At 47.7% G+C, this 22,741-nt stretch overlaps 7 non-coding genes across 7 annotated transcripts; 4 read left to right on the top strand and 3 right to left on the bottom strand.

Annotated features, from left to right (window-relative positions):
- The first annotated feature begins 349 nt into the window (after positions 1–349).
- Positions 350–513, top strand: LOC135003905 (U1 spliceosomal RNA). Its single transcript, XR_010204783.1, has one exon. It is a non-coding gene; the product is annotated as a U1 spliceosomal RNA (small nuclear RNA).
- Positions 514–665: 152 nt separating this feature from the next.
- Positions 666–828, top strand: LOC135003979 (U1 spliceosomal RNA). Its single transcript, XR_010204857.1, has one exon. It is a non-coding gene; the product is annotated as a U1 spliceosomal RNA (small nuclear RNA).
- A 674-nt stretch (positions 829–1,502) lies between these two features.
- On the top strand, positions 1,503–1,666 carry LOC135003898 (U1 spliceosomal RNA). Its single transcript, XR_010204776.1, has one exon. It is a non-coding gene; the product is annotated as a U1 spliceosomal RNA (small nuclear RNA).
- A 152-nt stretch (positions 1,667–1,818) lies between these two features.
- LOC135003970 (U1 spliceosomal RNA) lies at positions 1,819–1,981 on the top strand. The gene has a single exon (XR_010204848.1). It is a non-coding gene; the product is annotated as a U1 spliceosomal RNA (small nuclear RNA).
- A 15,743-nt stretch (positions 1,982–17,724) lies between these two features.
- Positions 17,725–17,887, bottom strand: LOC135003914 (U1 spliceosomal RNA). Its single transcript, XR_010204792.1, has one exon. It is a non-coding gene; the product is annotated as a U1 spliceosomal RNA (small nuclear RNA).
- Positions 17,888–18,542: 655 nt separating this feature from the next.
- LOC135004056 (U1 spliceosomal RNA) lies at positions 18,543–18,705 on the bottom strand. Its single transcript, XR_010204925.1, has one exon. It is a non-coding gene; the product is annotated as a U1 spliceosomal RNA (small nuclear RNA).
- Positions 18,706–18,857: 152 nt separating this feature from the next.
- On the bottom strand, positions 18,858–19,021 carry LOC135003876 (U1 spliceosomal RNA). The gene has a single exon (XR_010204757.1). It is a non-coding gene; the product is annotated as a U1 spliceosomal RNA (small nuclear RNA).
- Positions 19,022–22,741: the final 3,720 nt, after the last annotated feature.

The following is a 22,741-nucleotide window of genomic DNA, read 5'->3' as shown; positions in this document are numbered from 1 at the left end:
CAAGCGCCGCAAAAGGCCACCATGCCCTGCACGCCCCTTTTCTCTTTTCATATGCAGACGAGGGTTGAAGCCAACTTTGACCCACTGCTTGGATGACATCACCATATGCAAATCCATCTGCGGCAGGCCTTCCCCCAGGAATGCTTGCACTAGTTGTTGCATTTGGTTTGTTGTTTGGGGGTGCTTCAGTATTAGGCAGCCTTCTGCCCTCCATGTTCATCTGAAAATATGTGTTCTCCCTGCAGTTGTTATCCCCAGATGAGAGTTCCCTTGTGCTGCCTCAGTTGAATCTCCTTTACTTGACAGAGATGTGCCTGAGCAGCGGCCCTCCCCAGCTCTATCCCAAATCATACTTATTTTGCATAGGAGATACCATGGTCATGAAGATTATTCTCCCAGGGTGAGGTTCATTCATTGCATTCTGGGTATGCTGACCCCTGTGATTTCCCCAAATGTGGGAAACTCGACTGCTTTATTTGTGGTAGTGGGGGACTGTGTTTGTGTTTTCCTCTGGTCAGCTCTGGTAAAAGTCAGATTTCTTTGTTTCAGATCTTCCTCTAGCCTTGTTCTTCTTTCGAGAGTTCCCTTGTGCTGCCTCAGTTGGATCTCCTTCACTTGACAGGGGGGTGCCCGAGCAGCGACCCTCCCCAGCTCTAGCCCAACTCCTACTTACCTGCCAGGTGAGATACTATGATCATGAAGGTGCTTCTCCCAGGGCAAGGCTCACCCATTGCACTCTGGGTGTGCTGCCCCTGCGATTTCCCCAAATGTGGGAAACTTGACTGCATAATTTGTGTTTCCCCTGGTCGGCTCTCGTATAATTCAGATCTCTTTGTCTCAGGTCTCTCTCCAGCCTAGTTTGCTGTCTGTTTCCACTTCTCTTTTCTTTACACGCTCCCTTCTATACCCTTGTGCACTATCCTGACTTCTCCTCCCGTCTGCTTACTTTGTGCCTTCCAATGCACAATGCAAACTACAGGTAGTGCTGCAGGGCCCACACCCTTTTACTTGCCTTACAGAGCAGCTCTGGAGCTGTTACAGTGCCCAGCTGCTGCAAGAAATCAGCTTGAATGCTTCAGGGGATGGGGCATGGCCAACATGAGCCCCACACCAAAGGAGGGTGGAGGAGTTTAATGCGAACTAGGGGTCATCCAAGCACCGCAAAAGGCCGCCAAGCCCTGCACGCCCCTTTTCTCTTTTCATATGCAGATGAGGGTTGAAGCCAACTTTGACCCACTGCTTGGATGACATCACCGTATGCAAATCCGTCTTCTGCAGAACTTCCCCCAGGAATGCTTGCACTAGTTGTTGCATTTGGTTTGTTGTTTGGGGGTGCTTCAGTATTAGGCAGCCTTCTGCCCTCCCATGTTCATCTGAAAATATGTGTTCTCCCTGCAGTTGTTGTCCCCAGATGAGAGTTCCCTTGTGCTGCCTCAGTTGAATCTCCTTTACTTGACAGAGATGTGCCTGAGCAGCGGCCCTCCCCAGCCCTATTCCAAATCATACTTATTTTGCATAGGAGATACCATGGTCATGAAGATTGTTCTCCCAGGGTGAGGTTCATTCATTGCATTTTGGGTATGCTGACCCCTGTGATTTCCCCAAATGTGGGAAACTTGACTGCATTATTTGTGGTAGTGGGAGACTGTGTTTGTGCTTTCCTCTGGTCAGCTCTGGTAAAAGTCAGATTTCTTTGTCTCAGATTTTCCTCTAGCCTTGTTCTTCTTTCGAGAGTTCCCTTGTGCTGCCTCAGTTGGATCTCCTTCACTTTACAGGGGGGTACCCGAGCAGCGACCCTCCCCAGCTCTAGCCCAACTCCTACTTACCTGCCAGGTGAGATACTATGATCATGAAGGTGCTTCTCCCAGGGCAAGGCTCACCCATTGCACTCTGGGTGTGCTGCCCCTGCGATTTCCCCAAATGTGGGAAACTTGACTGCATAATTTGTGTTTCCCCTGGTCGGCTCTCGTATAATTCAGATCCCTTTGTCTCAGGTCTCTCTCCAGCCTAGTTTGCTTTCTGTTTCCACTTCTCTTTTCTTGAGCCGCTCCCTTCTATGCCCTTGCGCACTATCCTGACTTATCCTCCTGTCTGCTTACTTTGTGCCTTCAAACGCACAATGCGAACTACAGGTAGTGCTGCAGGGCCCACACCCTTTTAGTTGCCTTACAGAGCAGCTCTGGAGCTGTTACAGTGCCCAGCTGCTGCAAGAAATCAGCTTGAATGCTTCAGGGGCTGGGGCAGAGCCAACATGAGCCCCACACAAAAGGAGGGTGGGGGTGTTTAATGCGAACTAAGGGTCATCCAAGCACCGCAAAAGGCCGCCATGCCCTGCATGCCCCTTTTCTCTTTTCATATGCAGATGAGGGTTCCAGCCAACTTTGGCCCACTGCTTGGATGACATCACCGTATGCAAATCCGTCTTCTGCAGACCTTCCCCCAGGAATGCTTGTACTAGTTGTTGCATATGGTTTGATATTTGATGGTGCTTCAGTATTAGGCAGCCTTCCGCCCTCCCATGTTCATCTGAAAAGATGTGGTCTCCCTGCAGTTGTTGTCCCCAGACGAAAGTTCCCTTGTGCTTCCTCAGTTGAATCTCCTTAACTTGACGGGGGAGGGGCTGCCCGAGCAGCCACCCTCCCCAGCCCTATCCCAACTCATACTTATTTTGCATATGAGATCTCTTGATCATGAAGATTGTTCTCACAGGGTGAGGTTCATCCATTATATTTTAAAATAGGAAGGTACAAATTACATATTTGAATTGCATCTATGTGTTGGATTCAAATGCCCCCCCCCCTTCCTTTCTCAATTGTGCCCGTCAGCAGCTATTCTAAGGTTGCTGCCAATGGGTGTGACACATTAATTTCTTCTGTGGGGTACACTGGACTCCACAAGGATTCACATTGGTGTGTAGAGTAGGATCTTGATCTGAGGCACCAACCGGCTCAAAGCTTTTGACTGTTCCCAAGAAGCTCAGTGCATTCTCCTCTATAACCCCGCTTCCATGAACAGGGAGCTCAGTTTGTAGTTGGTGCTGTCACTGACCTGGTTTGGGAGTGTTGTGGACTCGGGGCTTCTTCCGATGACCGGGAAGAGGAACCGCCACTGGGTCGCAGTAGGGATGGCCGGATGTAGGTCTTCCTCATGCAGGACTACGTCGGCAGGCGGGAGGCACAGAGGAGTTCTTGACGGTCTCCTGTAAGACAAGACTCGTAGAAATACTGAAGGCTGGGGTACTGAGGTGCTGGAAGTACAGGGCGTGCTAGGAGGCCCCTGGAGGTACGGAGATGCTTGGAGGCACGAGGTGCTCGGAGGCACGGAGGTGCTTGGAGGCACGGAGGTGCTTGGAGGCACGGAGGTGCTTGGAGGCACGAGGTGCTTGGAGGCACGGAGGTGCTTGAAGGCACGGGGGTACTTGGAGGCACGGAGGTGCTTGGAGGTACGGAGGTGCTTGGAGGCACGAGGTGCTTGGAGGCACGGAGGTGCTTAAAGGCACGGGGTACTTGGAGGCACGGAGGTACTTGGAGGCACGGGGGTACTTGGAGGCACGGAGGTGCTTGGAGGTACGGAGGTGCTTGGAGGCACGAGGTGCTTGGAGGTACGGAGGTGCTTGGAGGTACGGAGGTGCTTGGAGGCACGGAGGTGCTTGGAGGCACGGAGGTGCTTGGAGGCACGAGGTGCTTGGAGGCACGGAGGTGCTTGGAGGCACGGAGGTGCTTGGAGGCACGGAGGTGCTTGGAGGCACGGGACGAGGGAGCTCTGGAATCACAGCTTCCGAAGGAGAAACGAAGATACTCAGGCACCGGATCTCTGCCTGGTATCCGCTTTTAAACTCCCCGCCCCAGCCTGATTGACGGAGCAGGCAGGTGACGTCAGACCTGCTCCGCCTGCTTGCCCTCACTTGCGATGGCGGCGTCCCTGCTTCCGGGAAGCCGCCGGGGAGCAGCGCCGACCCGCCACTGAATCCGGAGACCGCCAGGGGGAGCGAGGCGCCGGGCAGACCAGACCACCCGTAGGGACAAGCGCGGCCGCCGCGGCAGGTTTGTAACAGTACCCCCTCCTCCAGGAGTGGCCCCTGGACACTTCCCGGGCTTAGTCGGATGTTTGGAGTGGAAGATCCGAATCAGACGAGGAGCCATTACTTCAGTAGCTCCAATCCAACTTCTCTCCTCAGGACCGTAACCCTTCCAGTCCACCAAGTACTGTAATTTTTTATGAAGATAACGGGAGTCAAGAATAGCTTTGATTTCAAACTCTGCTCCGGCTTCTGCCACTACTGACGTTGACCTAGGGAGTGCTGAGTGGAACCGATTCAGAACGAGGGGACGGAGTAGAGAAACATGAAAGGCGTTAGGTACTCGAAGATGGGCAGGCAAACCCAGTTTACAGACCACAGGATTTAAGACTTGTAGCACAGGGTAGGGCCCGATGAACCTTGGAGCGAATTTCATGGTAGGCACCTTCAGCCGGAGGTTCCGTGTGGACAGCCATACCCTGTCCCCAACTTTATATTGAGGTGCAGCTCGCCGTTTCTTATCTGCGAAGAACTTGTACCGAGCCGAAACCTGCTTAAGATTAGCATGAACCTTCCTCCAAATTTGTCCAAAGTGTCGTAGAGTGGATACTACAGCAGGAACCTCTACTAACGGAAGGCTTGGAAATTCCGGAACACGGGGATGGAACCCGTAGTTGACGAAAAATGGTGATTCCCCAGTGGAAGAATGAAACAAATGGTTGTGGGCAAACTCCGCCCAAGGCAGCAACTCCACCCAATTGTCCTGTGAAGGAGAGAGGTACAGACGGAGAAAAGTCTCTAGATCCTGATTGACACGTTCCGTTTGTCCATTTGTTTGGGGATGATAAGCAGACGAAAACTTAAGTTTGATTTGCAGAGTCGAACAAAGGGCTTTCCAAAACCTGGCGGTGAACTGTACTCCTCGGTCAGAAACAATCTCTTGTGGCAACCCATGCAAACGAAAATGTTCTCGGATAAACAGTAGTGCCAGTTTCGGTGCTGTCGGAAGACCAGTCAAGGGCACAAAGTGTGCCATCTTCGAAAAACGGTCAACGATAACCCAAACGGTGTTGTAACCTTTGGAACAGGGCAGGTCAGTGACGAAGTCCATGGAAATGTGAGTCCAGGGTCTCACAGGGATAGGCAGAGGACGAAGTAACCCTGCAGGAGGCAAACGAGGAGATTTGTGTTGTGTACATTGGGGACAGGAATTAACGCAATCTTGTACATCCTTCCTCATGGTGTTCCACCAGTAAGACCTTTGCAGAAACTTGTACATCTTCTGAGCGCCGGGATGACCGGAAAACTTGGAGTTATGGACCCACAGTAGTATCCTTGAGCGGAATCTAGCTGGTACGGACATTCTTCCAGGAGGAGGAGCTGGAGTAGTTAAAGCAACAGAGACAGAAACTGGATTCAGAATTAAACCCCGCTCCGGAGGTTCATCCTCGTCAGAGGAAACTTGTGAACGAGAAAGTGCATCTGCTTTAATATTGAGACTCCCGGCCCGGTACTTGATAATGAACGAGAATCGGGAAAAGAAAAGTGCCCATCTTGCCTGGCGAGGATTCAAGCACTGTGCGGATTTGATGTACAGCAAATTCTTGTGATCTGTGTAGATAGTAAACACGTGCTTAGCCCCTTCCAGAAGATATCTCCATTCTTCCAAGGCAGACTTGATTGCCAAGAGTTCCTGGTCTCCAATAGTGTAGTTCCGTTCGGCCGGAGAGAACTTACGAGAATGGAAGCCACACGGATGTAGTTTCTTATCAGAGGAATACTGGGAGAGAACAGCCCCAACTCCGACTGAAGACGCATCAACTTCTAAGAAGAAGGGTTCATCGAAATCTGGTTGTTTGAGAACTGGAGCCGTCATGAAGGCTAATTTTAAACGAGAAAAAGCTAAAATGGCTTCCGGGGGCCACAAACTAGGATTGGAACCCTTCCTCGTCAGGGCAGTAATGGGCGCAACAATGGTGGAGAAACCCTTAATGAATTTCCTGTAGTAGTTCGCAAAGCCCAGGAATCTTTGTATTGCTTTCAGGGAAAGAGGTTGAGTCCAGTCACGAATGGCAGATAACTTTTCCGGATCCATGCGAAGCTCCGTCCCCGAGATGACATAACCGAGGAACGGAATAGATGTTACTTCAAAGGTACACTTGGAGAGCTTGGCGTAGAGATGATTCTCTCGTAAACGGTGTAGTACTTCTTTGACTTGTAACCTGTGTTCGACAAGACTCTTGGAAAAAATCAATATGTCGTCCAAATATACCACAACGCTCTGATACAGCATATCACGAAAGATTTCATTGACGAATCCCTGGAAAACCGCGGGAGCATTACTAAGACCAAATGGCATCACCAAGTATTCGTAATGCCCATCTCGGGTATTAAAGGCAGTCTTCCATTCATCCCCCTCTCGGATGCGTATAAGATTATAAGCTCCTCTCAAGTCGAGTTTGGAAAAAATGCGGGCCCCACGAACCCTATCAAATAACTCTGTGATTAGTGGCAAAGGGTACTTATTCTTAATAGTAATGTCATTTAGGCCGCGGTAGTCGATGCATGGTCTCAACCCTCCGTCTTTTTTCTTCACAAAAAAGAAGCCTGCACCAGCAGGGGAGGAAGAGGGGCGAATGAATCCTTTGAGCAGATTGGACTTAATATACTCCGACATGGCTTGGGTCTCGGGAAGAGACAGAGGATATGTGCGACCACGGGGTGGCGTCTTCCCTGGGACAAGGTCAATAGAGCAGTCCCAAGGCCTGTGAGGTGGTAATAGGTCCGCAGCTTGTTCCGAAAACACGTCCTTGTACCCTTGATATGCATCCGGAATGCGCTCTTCATCCGTCTTGGAAGTGACACGGAGCGGACAGACAGGAGTAAGACAATTAGTGTGACAAAAGGAACTCCAGGACAGAATTTGTGACGACTTCCAGTCGATGTGGGGATTATGACTTTTTAGCCAAGGTATTCCAAGAACCAGATCATGGGGCATTTCTGGGATTACCAAGAGTTCCAAATCTTCCTGATGTAGAGCCCCGACCTGCAGCTTAACTGGCCCCGTGCGCCACCTTATAAGACCTTTGGCAATTCTAGTCCCATTGATAGCCGTCAGTGAGATTGGCCGCTCGATAGGCCGTAACTTCAAACCCAAACTTTGGGCACAGATAGAAGAAACAAAGTTCCCTGCAGCTCCAGAGTCCAATAGGGCTTCACAAGACTTGGAGACTGAGTTGGAGACTAGAGTTACTGGAAGCAAACAGTCCGAAGTTGGAGAAGCTTTTGTCGCAACTCCCAGCTTGACTCCTCCGGAACAAGCTAGGCCTGCCCGTATCCCGGACGGACTTTACAAGATTTAAGAAAATGATCTGCGGCTCCACAGTAAAGGCAGAGTTTACCCTCACGACGACGCTGTCGTTCTTCTGGAGACAGTCGGGAGCGGTTAATTTGCATGGGCTCATCTGAGCTAGGTGAGGCCACCGGCCTAGGAGTAGGATTCCGGAGCCTGGGACGATCTGAATGGCTACGTTCTCTTCCACGCTCTTGCATCCGAAGATCCACCTTGACGCACAGAGAAATCAAATCTTCTAATGGATCCGGCAGATCTCTAGTAACCAGCTCATCTTTCAGCCGGTCGGAAAGACCGTTCCAGAAGGCAGCTCTCAGGGCGTCATTATTCCAGCGTAGTTCGGAAGCAATGGTCTGGAAATGAACCACATACTGGCCCACGGAACGGGCGCCTTGCCGAACACGGAGCAAATCGGAAGAAGCCGTGGTCATTCTGCCGGGTTCGTCGAAAATCCTTCGAAAGGACGAGATGAAGTTGGTATAGTTGGAAACCATGGGATCGGATCGTTCCCATAGTGGAGACACCCAATCCAAAGCAGAACCTTCCAATAAAGAAATGATATATGCTACCTTGGACCGGTCTGTAGGAAAGTTGTGTGCAAGTAGCTCGAAATGTACCTCGCATTGGTTCAAGAAACCGCGGCAATTTTTGGGATTCCCATTATAGCGGGACGGAGTAGGCAACTGAAGACGTGGAGTGATACCAGCCGATGGTTGAACATTACTGGCAATGACAACTGGTGCGACCACTGGAGCAGGAGCCGGAATTACTGAGGCCAGAGACGCCTGGATCTGATCCAGACGTCCGGACAACTGCTGGAGGTACTGCATCACCTGGCCTTGCGCCGCCTCCTGACTTTGTACTCGGGAAGCCAGGTTCTGGATGGCACTCGAGTCCGTGTTCCGATTCCCCGAGTCCATTGGGCCTGAGTATACTGTCACTGACCTGGTTTGGGAGTGTTGTGGACTCGGGGCTTCTTCCGATGACCGGGAAGAGGAACCGCCACTGGGTCGCAGTAGGGATGGCCGGATGTAGGTCTTCCTCATGCAGGACTACGTCGGCAGGCGGGAGGCACAGAGGAGTTCTTGACGGTCTCCTGTAAGACAAGACTCGTAGAAATACTGAAGGCTGGGGTACTGAGGTGCTGGAAGTACAGGGCGTGCTAGGAGGCCCCTGGAGGTACGGAGATGCTTGGAGGCACGAGGTGCTCGGAGGCACGGAGGTGCTCGGAGGCACGGAGGTGCTTGGAGGCACGGAGGTGCTTGGAGGCACGAGGTGCTTGGAGGCACGGAGGTGCTTGAAGGCACGGGGGTACTTGGAGGCACGGAGGTGCTTGGAGGTACGGAGGTGCTTGGAGGCACGAGGTGCTTGGAGGCACGGAGGTGCTTAAAGGCACGGGGTACTTGGAGGCACGGAGGTACTTGGAGGCACGGGGGTACTTGGAGGCACGGAGGTGCTTGGAGGTACGGAGGTGCTTGGAGGCACGAGGTGCTTGGAGGTACGGAGGTGCTTGGAGGTACGGAGGTGCTTGGAGGCACGGAGGTGCTTGGAGGCACGGAGGTGCTTGGAGGCACGAGGTGCTTGGAGGCACGGAGGTGCTTGGAGGCACGGAGGTGCTTGGAGGCACGGGACGAGGGAGCTCTGGAATCACAGCTTCCGAAGGAGAAACGAAGATACTCAGGCACCGGATCTCTGCCTGGTATCCGCTTTTAAACTCCCCGCCCCAGCCTGATTGACGGAGCAGGCAGGTGACGTCAGACCTGCTCCGCCTGCTTGCCCTCACTTGCGATGGCGGCGTCCCTGCTTCCGGGAAGCCGCCGGGGAGCAGCGCCGACCCGCCACTGAATCCGGAGACCGCCAGGGGGAGCGAGGCGCCGGGCAGACCAGACCACCCGTAGGGACAAGCGCGGCCGCCGCGGCAGGTTTGTAACAGGTGCCTTCAGTAGCAGGCCACTTAACAGGGGCCTGCCTCAGGCAGCCTATTCTTAGCTATTAATTTTGACAAGAAAAGAAGAACTTGTTTTATGAGAATCTACAAGGGCTGCAGCAGGCTAGGTCTAATAGACATCTTTACTGCAGCTTCATCACTCCCAGCGGCGCTGTATACTCCCGTGCCCTGGTTGCTGGGTCACTGCAGCGGAGGCTCCGGTTTCTTCCTAAGGTCAGTCACACACACACCGCCCTTCCGGATCACGAGGCCGCTGATGAAGGGGAGCGTGGCCGTAGGGGGTGGACCGTGCGCGCACTGGCGTGGACACTGATTACTGGGCAGCCGCTCCACTAGCCACCAGGTACAGTTAAGGAGCACAGGTCTGGGGGGTTTTCTCCTATATTAAACCAATTTTGTACTGCCCGCAGCGCATTGTGATAGGTAATAGGGCCTGATTCAGGTTGGATTGCAATCACAATAAGCGATCCAACTGCAAAAATTGCTAAGAGCATACGCATGTGCCTGCATTTTCTGCGGCACCCCGCAGAGAATGCGATCGCCTCTGCCTGTCAATCGGGGCAGGGGGGGAGAGGGGGGTCAGCAACACTCCATTTCCAAGTCAGGGATGGAGCGGTGCGGGGGCAAGGCTTCAAAATGGGGTCTGCAATGGAGGAGACACAGGGGGCGTGGTCACAGCGGCTGTATGACATCACATTCAGCCGCTGTGATCACAAAAATGGTGGCGGCTTCCTGCGCGCACATACAGTCTGCACCAGCAGGAGGCTACACCATTTTTTATGATCACGCTGAACTGCAGTGCGACTGCAATTACAGCATGGTCAAGAAGGGAGGCGTCATGCTGGGTGGCCATTAGAGATGAGCGGGTTCGGTTCCTCGGAATCCGAACCCGCCCGAACTTCACCCTTTTTTGCACTGGTCCGAGCAGACTCGGATCCTCCCGCCTTGCTCGGTTATCCCGAGCGCGCCCGAACGTCATCATCCCGCTGTCGGATTCTCACAAGACTCGGATTCTATATAAGGAGCCGCGCGTCGCCGCCATTTTCACACGTGCATTGAGATTGATAGGGAGAGGACGTGGCTGGCGTCCTCTCCGTTTAGATTAGAAGATAGAGACGAGTGACATTTGATTTACTACTAATTTGGGGAGCAGTTGAACTTGTCAGGAGTACTCAGTAGTGCAGAGTTTTGCTGATAGTGACCACCAGTTTTATTATTTATAATCCGTTCTCTGCCTGAAAAAAAACGATACACATACCATATATGTGCTCAGCCTCAGTGTGCTGCATGATATATCATCTATGTATATCTGACTGTGCTGAGTGCTCACTGCTCACACAGCTTCATTGTGGGGGAGACTGGGGAGCAGTTATAGCAGGAGTACAGTGCACACTTTTGCTGCCAGTGTGACCACCAGTATATTGTCTGCCTGAAAAAGTTAAACACTCCTGTGGTGTTTTTTTTTTTTATTCTATAAACGCATTCTGCTGACAGTGTCCAGCAGGTCGGTCATACATTATATTATATAAATATTTACCTGCAGTAGTGTTATATATTTTTTTCATCTCTATCATCTTTATCATCTCTATATTAGCAGACGCAGTACGGTAGTCCACGGCTGTGGCTATCTCTGTGTCGTCAGTGCTCGTCCATAATTGTATACCTACCTACCTACCTGTGGTGGGTTTTTTTTTTCTATCTTCTTCATACTAGTAGTTTAGGAGTCTGCTGACAGTGTCCACCAGGTCCATCATTATATTATATACCTACAGTAGTAATATATTTATTATATTATCTATACTAGCAGACGCAGTACGGTAGTCCACGGCTGTGGCTATCTCTGTGTCGTCAGTGCTCGTCCATAATTGTATACCTACCTGTGGTGGGGTGTTTTTTTTCTATCTTCTTCATACTAGTAGTTTAGGAGTCTGCTGACAGTGTCCACCAGGTCCGTCATTATATTATATACCTACAGTAGTAATATATTTAGTATATTATCTATACTAGCAGACGCAGTACGGTAGTCCACGGCTGTACCTACCTCTGTGTCGTCACTCGTCCATAATTGTATACCTAACTGTGGTGGGGTTTTTTTTTCTATCTTCTTCATACTAGTAGTTTAGGAGTCTGCTGACAGTGTCCACCAGGTCCGTCATTATATTATATACCTACAGTAGTAATATATTTAGTATATTATCTATACTAGCAGACGCAGTACTGTAGTCCACGGCTGTACCTACCTCTGTGTCGTCACTCGTCCATAATTGTATACCTACCTGTGGTGGGGTTTTTTTTTCTATCTTCTTCATACTAGTAGTTTAGCAGTCTGCTGACAGTGTCCACCAGGTCCGTCATTATATTATATACCTACAGTAGTAATATATTTAGTATATTATCTATTCTAGCAGACGCAGTACGGTAGGCCACGGCTGTGGCTATCTCTGTGTCGTCAGTGCTCGTCCATAATTGTATACCTACCTACCTGTGGTGGGTTTTTTTTTCTATCTTCTTCATACTAGTAGTTTAGGAGTCTGCTGACAGTGTCCACCAGGTCCGTCATTATATTATATACCTACAGTAGTAATATATTTAGTATATTATCTATACTAGCAGACGCAGTACGGTAGTCCACGGCTGTACCTACCTCTGTGTCGTCACTCGTCCATAATTGTATACCTACCTGTGGTGAAGTTTTTTTTCTATCTTCTTCATACTAGTAGTTTAGCAGTCTGCTGACAGTGTCCACCAGGTCCGTCATTACATTATATATACCTACAGTAGTTATATATATTTTTTTTTATATCATTAATTATCATCTCTATACTAGCAGACGCAGTACGGTAGGCCACGGCTGTGGCTATCTCTGTGTCGTCAGTGCTCGTCCATAATTGTATACCTACCTACCTGTGGTGGGTTTTTTTTTTCTATCTTCATCATACTAGTAGTTTAGCAGTCTGCTGACAGTGTCCACCAGGTCCGTCATTATATAATATATACCTACAGTAGTTATATATATATTTTTTTTATATCATTAATTATCATCTCTATACTAGCAGACGCAGTACGGTAGTCCACGGCTGTAGCTACCTCTGTGTCGTCAGTCACTCGTCATCCATAAGTATACTAGTATCCATCCATCTCCATTGTTTACCTGAGGTGCCTTTTAGTTGTGCCTATTAAAATATGGAGAACAAAAATGTTGAGGTTCCAAAAATAGGGAAAGATCAAGATCCACTTCCACCTCGTGCTGAAGCTGCTGCCACTAGTCATGGCCGAGACGATGAAATTCCATCAACGTCGTCTGCCGAGGCCGATGCCCAATGTCATAGTACAGAGCATGTAAAATTCAAAACACAAAAGATCAGTAAAAAAAAGGACTCAAAAATCTAAATAAAAATCGTCGGAGGAGAAGCGTAAACTTGCCAATATGCCATTTACCACACGGAGTGGCAAGGAACGGCTGAGGCCCTGGCCTATGTTCATGGCTAGTGGTTCAGCTTCACATGAGGATGGAAGCACTCAGCCTCTCGCTAGAAAAATGAAAAGACTTAAGCTGGCAAAAGCACAGCAAAGAACTGTGCGTTCTTCAAAATCACAAATCCACAAGGAGAGTCCAATTGTGTCGGTTGCGATGCCTGACCTTCCCAACACTGGACGTGAAGAGCATGCACCTTCCACCATTTGCACACCCCCTGCAAGTGCTGGAAGGAGCACCCGCAGTCCAGTTCCTGATAGTCAGATTGAAGATGTCAGTGTTGAAGTACACCAGGATGAGGAGGATATGGGTGTTGCTGGCGCTGGGGAGGTGAGGTGGTTTGTTTAAGTCAGGCACCCGGGGAGACACCTGTTGTCCGTGGGAGGAATATGGCCATTGACATGCCTGGTGAAAATACCAAAAAAAACTGCTCTTCGGTGTGGAAGTATTTCAACAGAAATGCGAACAACAGGTGTCAAGCCGTGTGTTGCCTTTGTCAAGCTGTAATAAGTAGGGGTAAGGACGTTAACCACCTCGGAACATCCTCCCTTATACGTCACCTGCAGCGCATTCATCATAAGTCAGTGACAAGTTCAAAAACTTTGGGCGACAGCGGAAGCAGTCCACTGACCAGTAAATCCCTTCCTCTTGTAACCAAGCTCACGCAAACCACCCCACCAACTCCCTCAGTGTCAATTTCCTCCTTCCCCAGGAATGCCAATAGTCCTGCAGGCCATGTCACTGGCAATTCTGACGAGTTCTCTCCTGCCTGGGATTCCTCCGATGCATCCTTGAGTGTAACGCCTACTGCTGCTGGCGCTGCTGTTGTTGCTGCTGGGAGTCGATGGTCATCCCAGAGGGGAAGTCGTAAGACCACTTTTACTACTTCCACCAAGCAATTGACTGTCCAACAGTCCTTTGCAAGGAAGATGAAATATCACAGCAGTCATCCTGCTGCAAAGCGGATAACTGAGGCCTTGGCATCCTGGGCGGTGAGAAACGTGGTTCCGGTATCCATCATTACTTCAGAGCCAACTATAGACTTGATTGAGGTACTGTGTCCCCGGTACCAAATACCATCTAGGTTCCATTTCTCTAGGCAGGCGATACCGAAAATGTACACAGACCTCAGAAAAAGACTCACCAGTGTCCGAAAAAAATGCAGTTGTACCCAATGTCCACTTAACCACGGACATGTGGACAAATGGGGCAGGGCAGACTCAGGACTATATGACTGTGACAGCCCACTGGGTAGATGTATTGACTCCCGCCGCAAGAACAGCAGCGGCGGCACCAGTAGCAGCATCTCGCAAATGCCAACTCTTTCCTAGGCAGGCTACGCTTTGTATCACCGCTTTCCAGAATACGCACACAGCTGAAAACCTCTTACGGCAACTGAGGAAGATCATCGCAGAATGGCTTACCCCAATTGGACTCTCCTGTGGATTTGTGGCATCGGACAACGCCAGCAATATTGTGCGTGCATTATATCTGGGCAAATTCCAGCACGTCCCATGTTTTGCACATACCTTGAATTTGGTGGTGCAGAATTATTTAAAAAACGACAGGGGTGTGCAAGAGATGCTGTCGGTAGCCACAAGAATTGCGGGACACTTTCGGCGTACAGGCACCACGTACAGAAGACTGGAGCAACACCAAAAACGCCTGAACCTGCCCTGCCATCATCTGAAGCAAGAAGTGGTAACGAGGTGGAATTCAACCCTCTATATGCTTCAGAGGATGGAGGAGCAGCAAAAGGCCATTCAAGCCTATACATCTGACCACGATATAGGAGGTGGAATGCACCTGTCTCAAGCGCAGTGGAGAATGATTTCAACGTTGTGCAAGGTTCTGCAACCTTTTGAACTTGCCACACGTGAAGTCAGTTCAGACACTGCCAGCCTGAGTCAGGTCATTCCCGTCATCAGGCTTTTGCAGAAGAAGCTGGAGACATTGAAGGAGGAGCTAAGACAGAGCGATTCCGCTAGGCATGTGGGACTTGTGGATGGAGCCCTTCATTCGCTTAACCAGGATTCACGGGTGGTCAATCTGTTGAAATCAGAGCACTACATTTTGGCCACCGTGCTCGATCCTAGATTTAAAACCAACGTTGTATCTCTCTTTCCGGCAGACACAAGTCTGCAGGGGTTCAAAGACCTGCTGGTGAGAAAATTATCAAGTCAAGTGGAACTTGATCGGTCAACAGCTCCTCCTTCACATTCTCCCGCAATTGGGGGTGCGAGGAAAAGGCTCAGAATTCCGAGCCCACCCGCTGGCGGTGATGCAGGGCAGTCTGGAGCGACTGCTGATGCTGACATCTGGTCCGGACTGAAGGACCTGCCAACGATTACGGACATGACGTCTACTGTCACTGCATATGATTCTCTCACCATTGAAAGAATGGTGGAGGATTATATGAGTGACCGCATCCAAGTAGGCACGTCAGACAGTCCGTACGTATACTGGCAGGAAAAAGAGGCAATTTGGAGGCCCTTGCACAAACTGGCTTTATTCTACCTAAGTTGCCCTCCCACAAGTAGTACTCCGAAAGAGTGTTTAGTGCCGCCGCTCACCTTGTCAGCAATCGGCGTACGAGGTTACTTCCAGAAAATGTGGAGAAGATGATGTTCATTAAAATGAATTATAATCAATTGCTCCGTGGAGACATTGACCAGCAGCAATTGCCTCCACAAAGTACACAGGGAGCTGAGATGGTAGATTCCAGTGGGGACGAATTGATAATCTGTGAGGAGGGGGATGTACATGGTGATGAATCGGAGGATGATGATGAGGTGGACATCTTGCCTCTGTAGAGCCAGTTTGTGCAAGGAGAGATTAATTGCTTCTTTTTTGGTGGGGGTCCAAACCAACCCGTCATTTCAGTCACAGTCGTGTGGCAGACCATGTCACTGAAATGATGGGTTGGTTAAAGTGTGCATGTCCTGTTTATACAACATAAGGGTGGGTGGGAGTGCCCAAGGACAATTCCATCTTGCACCTCTTTTTTCTTTCATTTTTCTTTGCGTCATGTGCTGTTTGGGGAGTGTTTTTTGGAAGGGCCATCCTGCGTGACACTGCAGTGCCACTCCTAGATGGGCCAGGTGTTTGTGTCGGCCACTTGGGTCGCTGAGCTTAGTCACACAGCTACCTCATTGCGCCTCTTTTTTTCTTTGCGTCATGTGCTGTTTGGGGAGTGTTTTTTGGAAGGGCCATCCTGCGTGACACTGCAGTGACACTCCTAGATGGGCCAGGTGTTTGTGTCGGCCACTTGGGTCGCTGAGCTTAGTCACACAGCTACCTCATTGCGCCTCTTTTTTTCTTTGCGTCATGTGCTGTTTGGGGAGTGTTTTTTGGAAGGGCCATCCTGCGTGACACTGCAGTGCCACTCCTAGATGGGCCAGGTGTTTGTGTCGGCCACTTGGGTCGCTGAGCTTAGTCACACAGCTACCTCATTGCGCCTCTTTTTTTCTTTGCGTCATGTGCTGTTTGGGGAGTGTTTTTGGAAGGGCCATCCTGCGTGACACTGCAGTGCCACTCCTAGATGGGCCAGGTGTTTGTGTCGGCCACTTGGGTCGCTGAGCTTAGTCACACAGCTACCTCATTGCGCCTCTTTTTTTCTTTGCGTCATGTGCTGTTTGGGGAGTGTTTTTTGGAAGGGCCATCCTGCGTGACACTGCAGTGCCACTCCTAGATGGGCCAGGTGTTTGTGTCGGCCACTTGGGTCGCTGAGCTTAGTCACACAGCTACCTCATTGCGCCTCTTTTTTTCTTTGCGTCATGTGCTGTTTGGGGAGTGTTTTTTGGAAGGGCTATCCTGCGTGACACTGCAGTGCCACTCCTAGATGGGCCAGGTGTTTGTGTCGGCCACTTGGGTCGCTGAGCTTAGTCATCCAGCGACCTCGGTGCAAATTTTAGGACTAAAAATAATATTGTGAGGTGTAAGGTGTTAAGAATAGACTGAAAATGAGTGGAAATTATGGTTATTGAGGTTAATAATACTTTGGGATCAAAATGACTCCCAAATTCTATGAACAAGGGAAAATGTCATCATCCCGCTGTCGGATTCTCGCGAGATTCGGATTCCATATAAAGAGCTGCGCGTTGCCGCCATTTTTACTCGTGCATTGAAGAGAGAGCGGAGAGGACGTGGCTATGTTCTCTCAGTGGAAATCTCAATATCAGTGCTCAGTATCAGTGGATACTTATTGCTGCTCAGTAATACTAGTAGTGTGTCTCTCCTGCTCAGTGTCAGTTCTCAGTAGTATCCTCATCAGTGCTCAGTATCACTGCTCATTGTCTTGTGCTGCATTGTTGTGCTCAGCATACTACAGTACATTACTAATAGTCCAGTGCTGCATCTTGCTGCTCAGTGTCAGTTCTAGTATCCTCATCAGTGCTCACTATCACTGCTCATTGCATTGTGGTGTTCTGTATACTACAGTAACATAGTAATATAGTAACATATAGTAACATAGTTTTTGAGGTTGAATAGAGGCAAATTGCCCATCGTGTTCAACCTGTTTTAAGTTGTGATGATTCTACATACTTGCTTAATAATGTTTTATGACTAGTTAGCTACTACAACTCATGAAACCCCCGGATTAACCATGTTGATATTTTAAGTATTATAACCTTGGATAGCTTTTTCATTCAGAAATTTATCCATTCCTTTTTTAAATCCAATTACAGAGTCCGCCATTACCACCTTCCCTGGCAGGGAATTCCACATCCTGATTGCCCTAACAGTGAAGATCATAGTATCTCACCTGGCAGGTAAGTAGGAGTTGGGCCAGAGCTGTGGAGGATTGCTGCTCGGGCACCCCCTGTGAAGTGAAGGAGATCCAACTGAGGCAGCACAAGGGAACTCTCGAAAGAAGAACAAGGCTAGAGGAAGATCTGAGACAAAGAAATCTGACTTTTACCAGAGCTGACCAGAGGAAAGCACAAACACAGTCCCCCACTACCACAAATAATGCAGTCGAGTTTCCCACATTTTGGAAATCACAGGGGTCAGCATACCCAGAATGCAATGAATGAACCTCACCCTGGGAGAACAATCTTCATGACCATGGTATCGCCTATGCAAAATAAGTATGATTTGGGATAGGGCTGGGGAGGGCCGCTGCTCAGGCACATCTCTGTCAAGTATAGGAGATTCAACTGAGGCAGCACAAGGGAACTCTCATCTGGGGACAACAACTGCAGGGAGAACACATATTTTCAGATGAACATGGGAGGGCAGAAGGCTGCCTAATACTGAAGCACCCCCAAACAACAAACCAAATGCAACAACTAGTACAAGCATTCCTGGGGGAAGTTCTGCAGAAGACGGATTTGCATACGGTGATGTCATCCAAGCAGTGGGCCAAAGTTGGCTGGAACCCTCATCTGCATATGAAAAGAGAAAAGGGGCATGCAGGGCATGGCGGCCTTTTGCGGCGCTTGGATGACCCTTAGTTCGCATTAAACACCCCCACCCTCCTTCGGTGTGGGGCTCATGTTGACAATGCCCCAGCCCCTGAAGCATTCAAGCTGATTTCTTACAGCAGCTTGGCACTGTAACAGCTCCAGAGCTGCTCTGTAAGGCAAGTAAAAGGGTGTGTAGTTTGCATTGTGCATTGGAAGGCACAAAGTAAGCAGACAGGAGGAGAAGTCAGGATAGTGCACAAGGGTATAAAAGGGAGGGGCTCAAGAAAAAAGAAGTGGAAACAGACAGCAAACTAGGCTGGAGAGAGACCTGAGACAAAGAGATCTGAATTATACGAGAGCCGACCAGGGGAAACACAAATTATGCAGTCAAGTTTCCCACATTTGGGGAAATCGCAGGGGCAGCACACCCAGAGTGCAATGGGTAAGCCTTGCCCTGGAAGAAGCACCTTCATGATCATAGTATCTCACCTGGCAGGTAAGTAGGAGTTGGGCTTGAGCTGGGGAGGGTCGCTGCTCGGGCACCGCCCTGTCAACTGAAGGAGATCCAACTGAGGAAGCACAAGGGAACTCTCGAAAGAAGAACAAGGCTAGAGGAAGATCTGAAACAAAGAAATCTGACTTTTACCAGAGCTGACCAGAGGAAAACACAAACACAGTCCCCCACTACCACAAATAATGCAGTCGAGTTACCCACATTTGGGGAAATCACAGGGGTCAGCATACCCAAAATGCAATGAATGAACCTCACCCTGGGAGAACAATCTTCATGACCATGGTATCTCCTATGCAAAATAAGTATGATTTGGGATAGGGCTGGGGAGGGCCGCTGCTCAGGCACATCTCTGTCAAGTAAAGGAGATTCAACTGAGGCAGCACAAGGGAACTCTCATCTGGGGACAACAACTGCAGGGAGAACACATATTTTCAGATGAACATGGGAGGGCAGAAGGCTGCCTAATACTGAAGCACCCCCAAACAACAAACCAAATGCAACAACTAGTGCAAGCATTCCGGGGGGAAGGCCTGCAGCAGATGGATTTGCATATGGTGATGTCATCCAAGCAGTGGGTCAAAGTTGGCTTCAATCCTCATCTGCATATGAAAAGAGAAAAGGGGCGTGCAGGGTATGGCGGCCTTTTGCGGCGCTTGGATGACCCCTAGTTCGCATTAAACACCTCCACCCTCCTTTGGTGTGGGGCTCATGTTGACAATGCCCCAGCCTCTGAAGCATTCAAGCTTATTTCTTACAGCAGCTTGGCACTGAAACAGCTCCAGAGCTGCTCCGTAAGGCAAGTAAAAGGGTGTGGGCCCTGCAGCACTACCTGTAGTTTGCATTGTGCATTGGAAGGCACAAAGTAAGCAGACAGGAGAAGTCAGGATAGTGCACAAGGGTTAGCTGAACACACTAACCGATTGCGCCACAGAGACACTTTGCAAAAAGTATATACTGACAAAGACTAATAAGCATTCATCTAGAACGTTTCCTAGAAAAACTTTAAAAAGTCAATAATCTGGAGAGTGTTTGTAAGATGTTTCTTCCAGCAACCAATGAAGAAACACATTGGTACTTTCGCATGATGAGTGAGTGCTTCAGGATCTCTTGCACTTACATGTGCAGCAGAGTACTGCAATGGAAGCATGCTGGGTCCATAACCCAGAGGTAGGCAGATTGAAACTATCCTTTGCTATATGCATTTTTTTGTTGTTCATTAAAGTAATCCAAAACTGGGATTGATATTTTAGCTTTTATTTTTACTTAAAGTACAATAACTTTTACCATTTTAATTTGTTTTAATAGTATATTGACAGTATTGTTTTCTTTCAAAAATCCACTTAATTTTCTTTACCCTATTATTAAAATGGTAATTGACAAAAACAAACTACATTGTCACCAGAAGGGCAATACAAAATGTACAAGTGATATATTAAAATCATCTTTCCAGCTTGAATTTCAATGATGCATTGGGGCAACGATTTTGTGAGAAACATCTTCACCCTTAAATAAAGATTTTCTTAATTCCTTACCTGTGCTAATTAGATATCACCTTGTTTTCACATTAAACAGACTTCCACATGAGAAAGCAGCAAGGATGCAATGGCGTTAATGTTTCCTGGTGTCAACCTGTATTATTTCAGTAGATATTGAAATGAGGATGCATCTTGCTGCCTTTCCAATGAAGCAAGTTTAATTTAGTAATAGGTGAAAAACCATCCCTACAAATATGTTAATCAGATACTTGGCTTTGTGGACACTTTTCAGAGAACAAATTAGTTAGCATAAAAATAAAGCCAGAAAATGAAGAGCTGTTTAATCACTCAATTGGATTTTTCTGCCAGCATATTTCTTTTTCTCTGCAACCCACTGCTAAATTGTGCTTCCTAGCTGTTTTTATAAAATCACTGAATCAAATCTAACTCTGATTACATCAGAGAAGGCCAGGTACCCTACACCATAACAGGGGGTTTGAAATTTTGACTTGTCTACTTAAAGATCACCAAAATCTGATAACAAGGTCAATTAAGTCCCTGGGTGGGATTGAACCACCAACCTTTTGGTTAATAGCCTTACACACTAACTGATTGCGCCACCGCGACACTTTGCAAAAGTACATACTGACAAAGGCTAATAAGCATTCATCTAGAACGATTCCTAGAAACATTTTAAAAAGTCAATAATGTGGAGAGTTTTTGTATGATGTTTCTTCCATCAACCAATGAAGAAACACATTGGTACTTTCCCATGATGAGTGAGTGCTTCAGGATCTCTTGCACTTACATGTGCAGCAGAGTACTGTAATGGAAGCATGCTGGGTCCATAACCCAGAGGTAGGCAGATTGAAACTATCCTCTGCTATATGCATTTTTTTTTTGTTAATTAAAGTAATCCAAAACTGGGATTGATATTTTTGCTCTTTTATTTTTACTTAAAGTACAATAACTTTTACCATTTTAATTTGTTTTAATAGTATATTGACAGTATTGTTTTCTTTCAAAAATCCAATTAATTTTCTTTACCCGATTATTAAAATGGTAATTGACAAAAGCAAACTACATTGTCACCAGAAGAGCAATACAAAATGTACAAGTGATATATTAAAATCATCTTTCCAGCTTGAATTTCAATGATGCATTGGGGCAACGATTTTGTGAGAAACATCTTCACCCTTAAATAAAGATTTTCTTAATTCCTTACCTGTGTGCTAATTAGATATCACCTTGTTTTCACATTAAACAGACTTCCACATGAGAAAGCAGCAAGGATGCAGTGGCGTTAATGTTTCCTGGTGTCAACCTGTATTATTTCAGTAGATATTGAAATGAGGATGCATCTTGCTGCCTTTCCAATGAAGCAAGTTTAATTTAGTAATAGGTGAAAAACCATCCCTACAAAGATGTTAATCAGATACTTGGCTTTGTGGACACTTTTCAGAGAACAAATTTGTTAGCATAAAAATAAAGCCAGAAAATGAAGAGCTGTTTAATCAGTCAATTGGATTTTTTTGCCAGCATATTTCTTTTTCTCTGCAACCCACTGCTAAATTGTGCTTCCTAGCTGTTTTTATAAAATCACTGAATCAAATCTAACTCTGATTACATCAGAGAAGGCCAGGTACCCTACACCATAACAGGGGTTTTCGAAATTTTGACTTGTCTACTTAAATATCACCAAAATCTGATCACAAGGTCAATTACATCCCTGGGTGGGATTGAACCACCAACCTTTTGATTAATAGCTGAACACACTAACCGATTGCGCCACAGAGACACTTTACAAAAAGTACATACTGACAAAGACTAATAAGCATTCATCTAGAACGTTTCCTAGAAAAACTTTAAAAAGTCAATAATCTGGAGAGTTTTTGTAAGATGTTTCTTCCAGCAACCAATGAAGAAACACATTGGTACTTTCGCATGATGAGTGAGTGCTTCAGGATCTCTTGCACTTACATGTGCAGCAGAGTACTGCACTGGAAGCATGCTGGGCCCATAACCCAGAGGTAGGCAGATTGAAACTATCATTTGCTATATGCATTTTTTTTTGTTCATTAAAGTAATCCAAAACTGGGATTGATATTTTAGCTTTTATTTTTACTTAAAGTACAATAACTTTTACCATTTTAATTTGTTTTAATAGTATATTGACAGTATTGTTTTCTTTCAAAAATCCAATTAATTTTCTTTACCCGATTATTAAAATGGTAATTGACAAAAACAAACTACATTGTCACCAGAAGAGCAATACAAAATGTACAAGTGATATATTAAAATCATCTTTCCAGCTTGAATTTCAATGATGCATTGGGGCAACGATTTTGTGAGAAACATCTTCACCCTTAAATAAAGATTTTCTTAATTCCTTACCTGTGTGCTAATTAGATATCACCTTGTTTTCACATTAAACAGACTTCCACATGAGAAAGCAGCAAGGATGCAGTGGCGTTAATGTTTCCTGGTGTCAACCTGTATTATTTCAGTAGATATTGAAATGAGGATGCATCTTGCTGCCTTTCCAATGAAG

The sequence above is a fragment of the Pseudophryne corroboree genome, unplaced genomic scaffold, assembly GCF_028390025.1.
Source record: "Pseudophryne corroboree isolate aPseCor3 unplaced genomic scaffold, aPseCor3.hap2 scaffold_191, whole genome shotgun sequence".
In the NCBI taxonomy this organism is placed as follows: Eukaryota; Metazoa; Chordata; class Amphibia; order Anura; family Myobatrachidae; genus Pseudophryne; species Pseudophryne corroboree.
The sequence above is the reverse complement of the archived record's forward strand: the minus strand, read 5'-3'. Positions and strand labels throughout refer to the sequence as shown.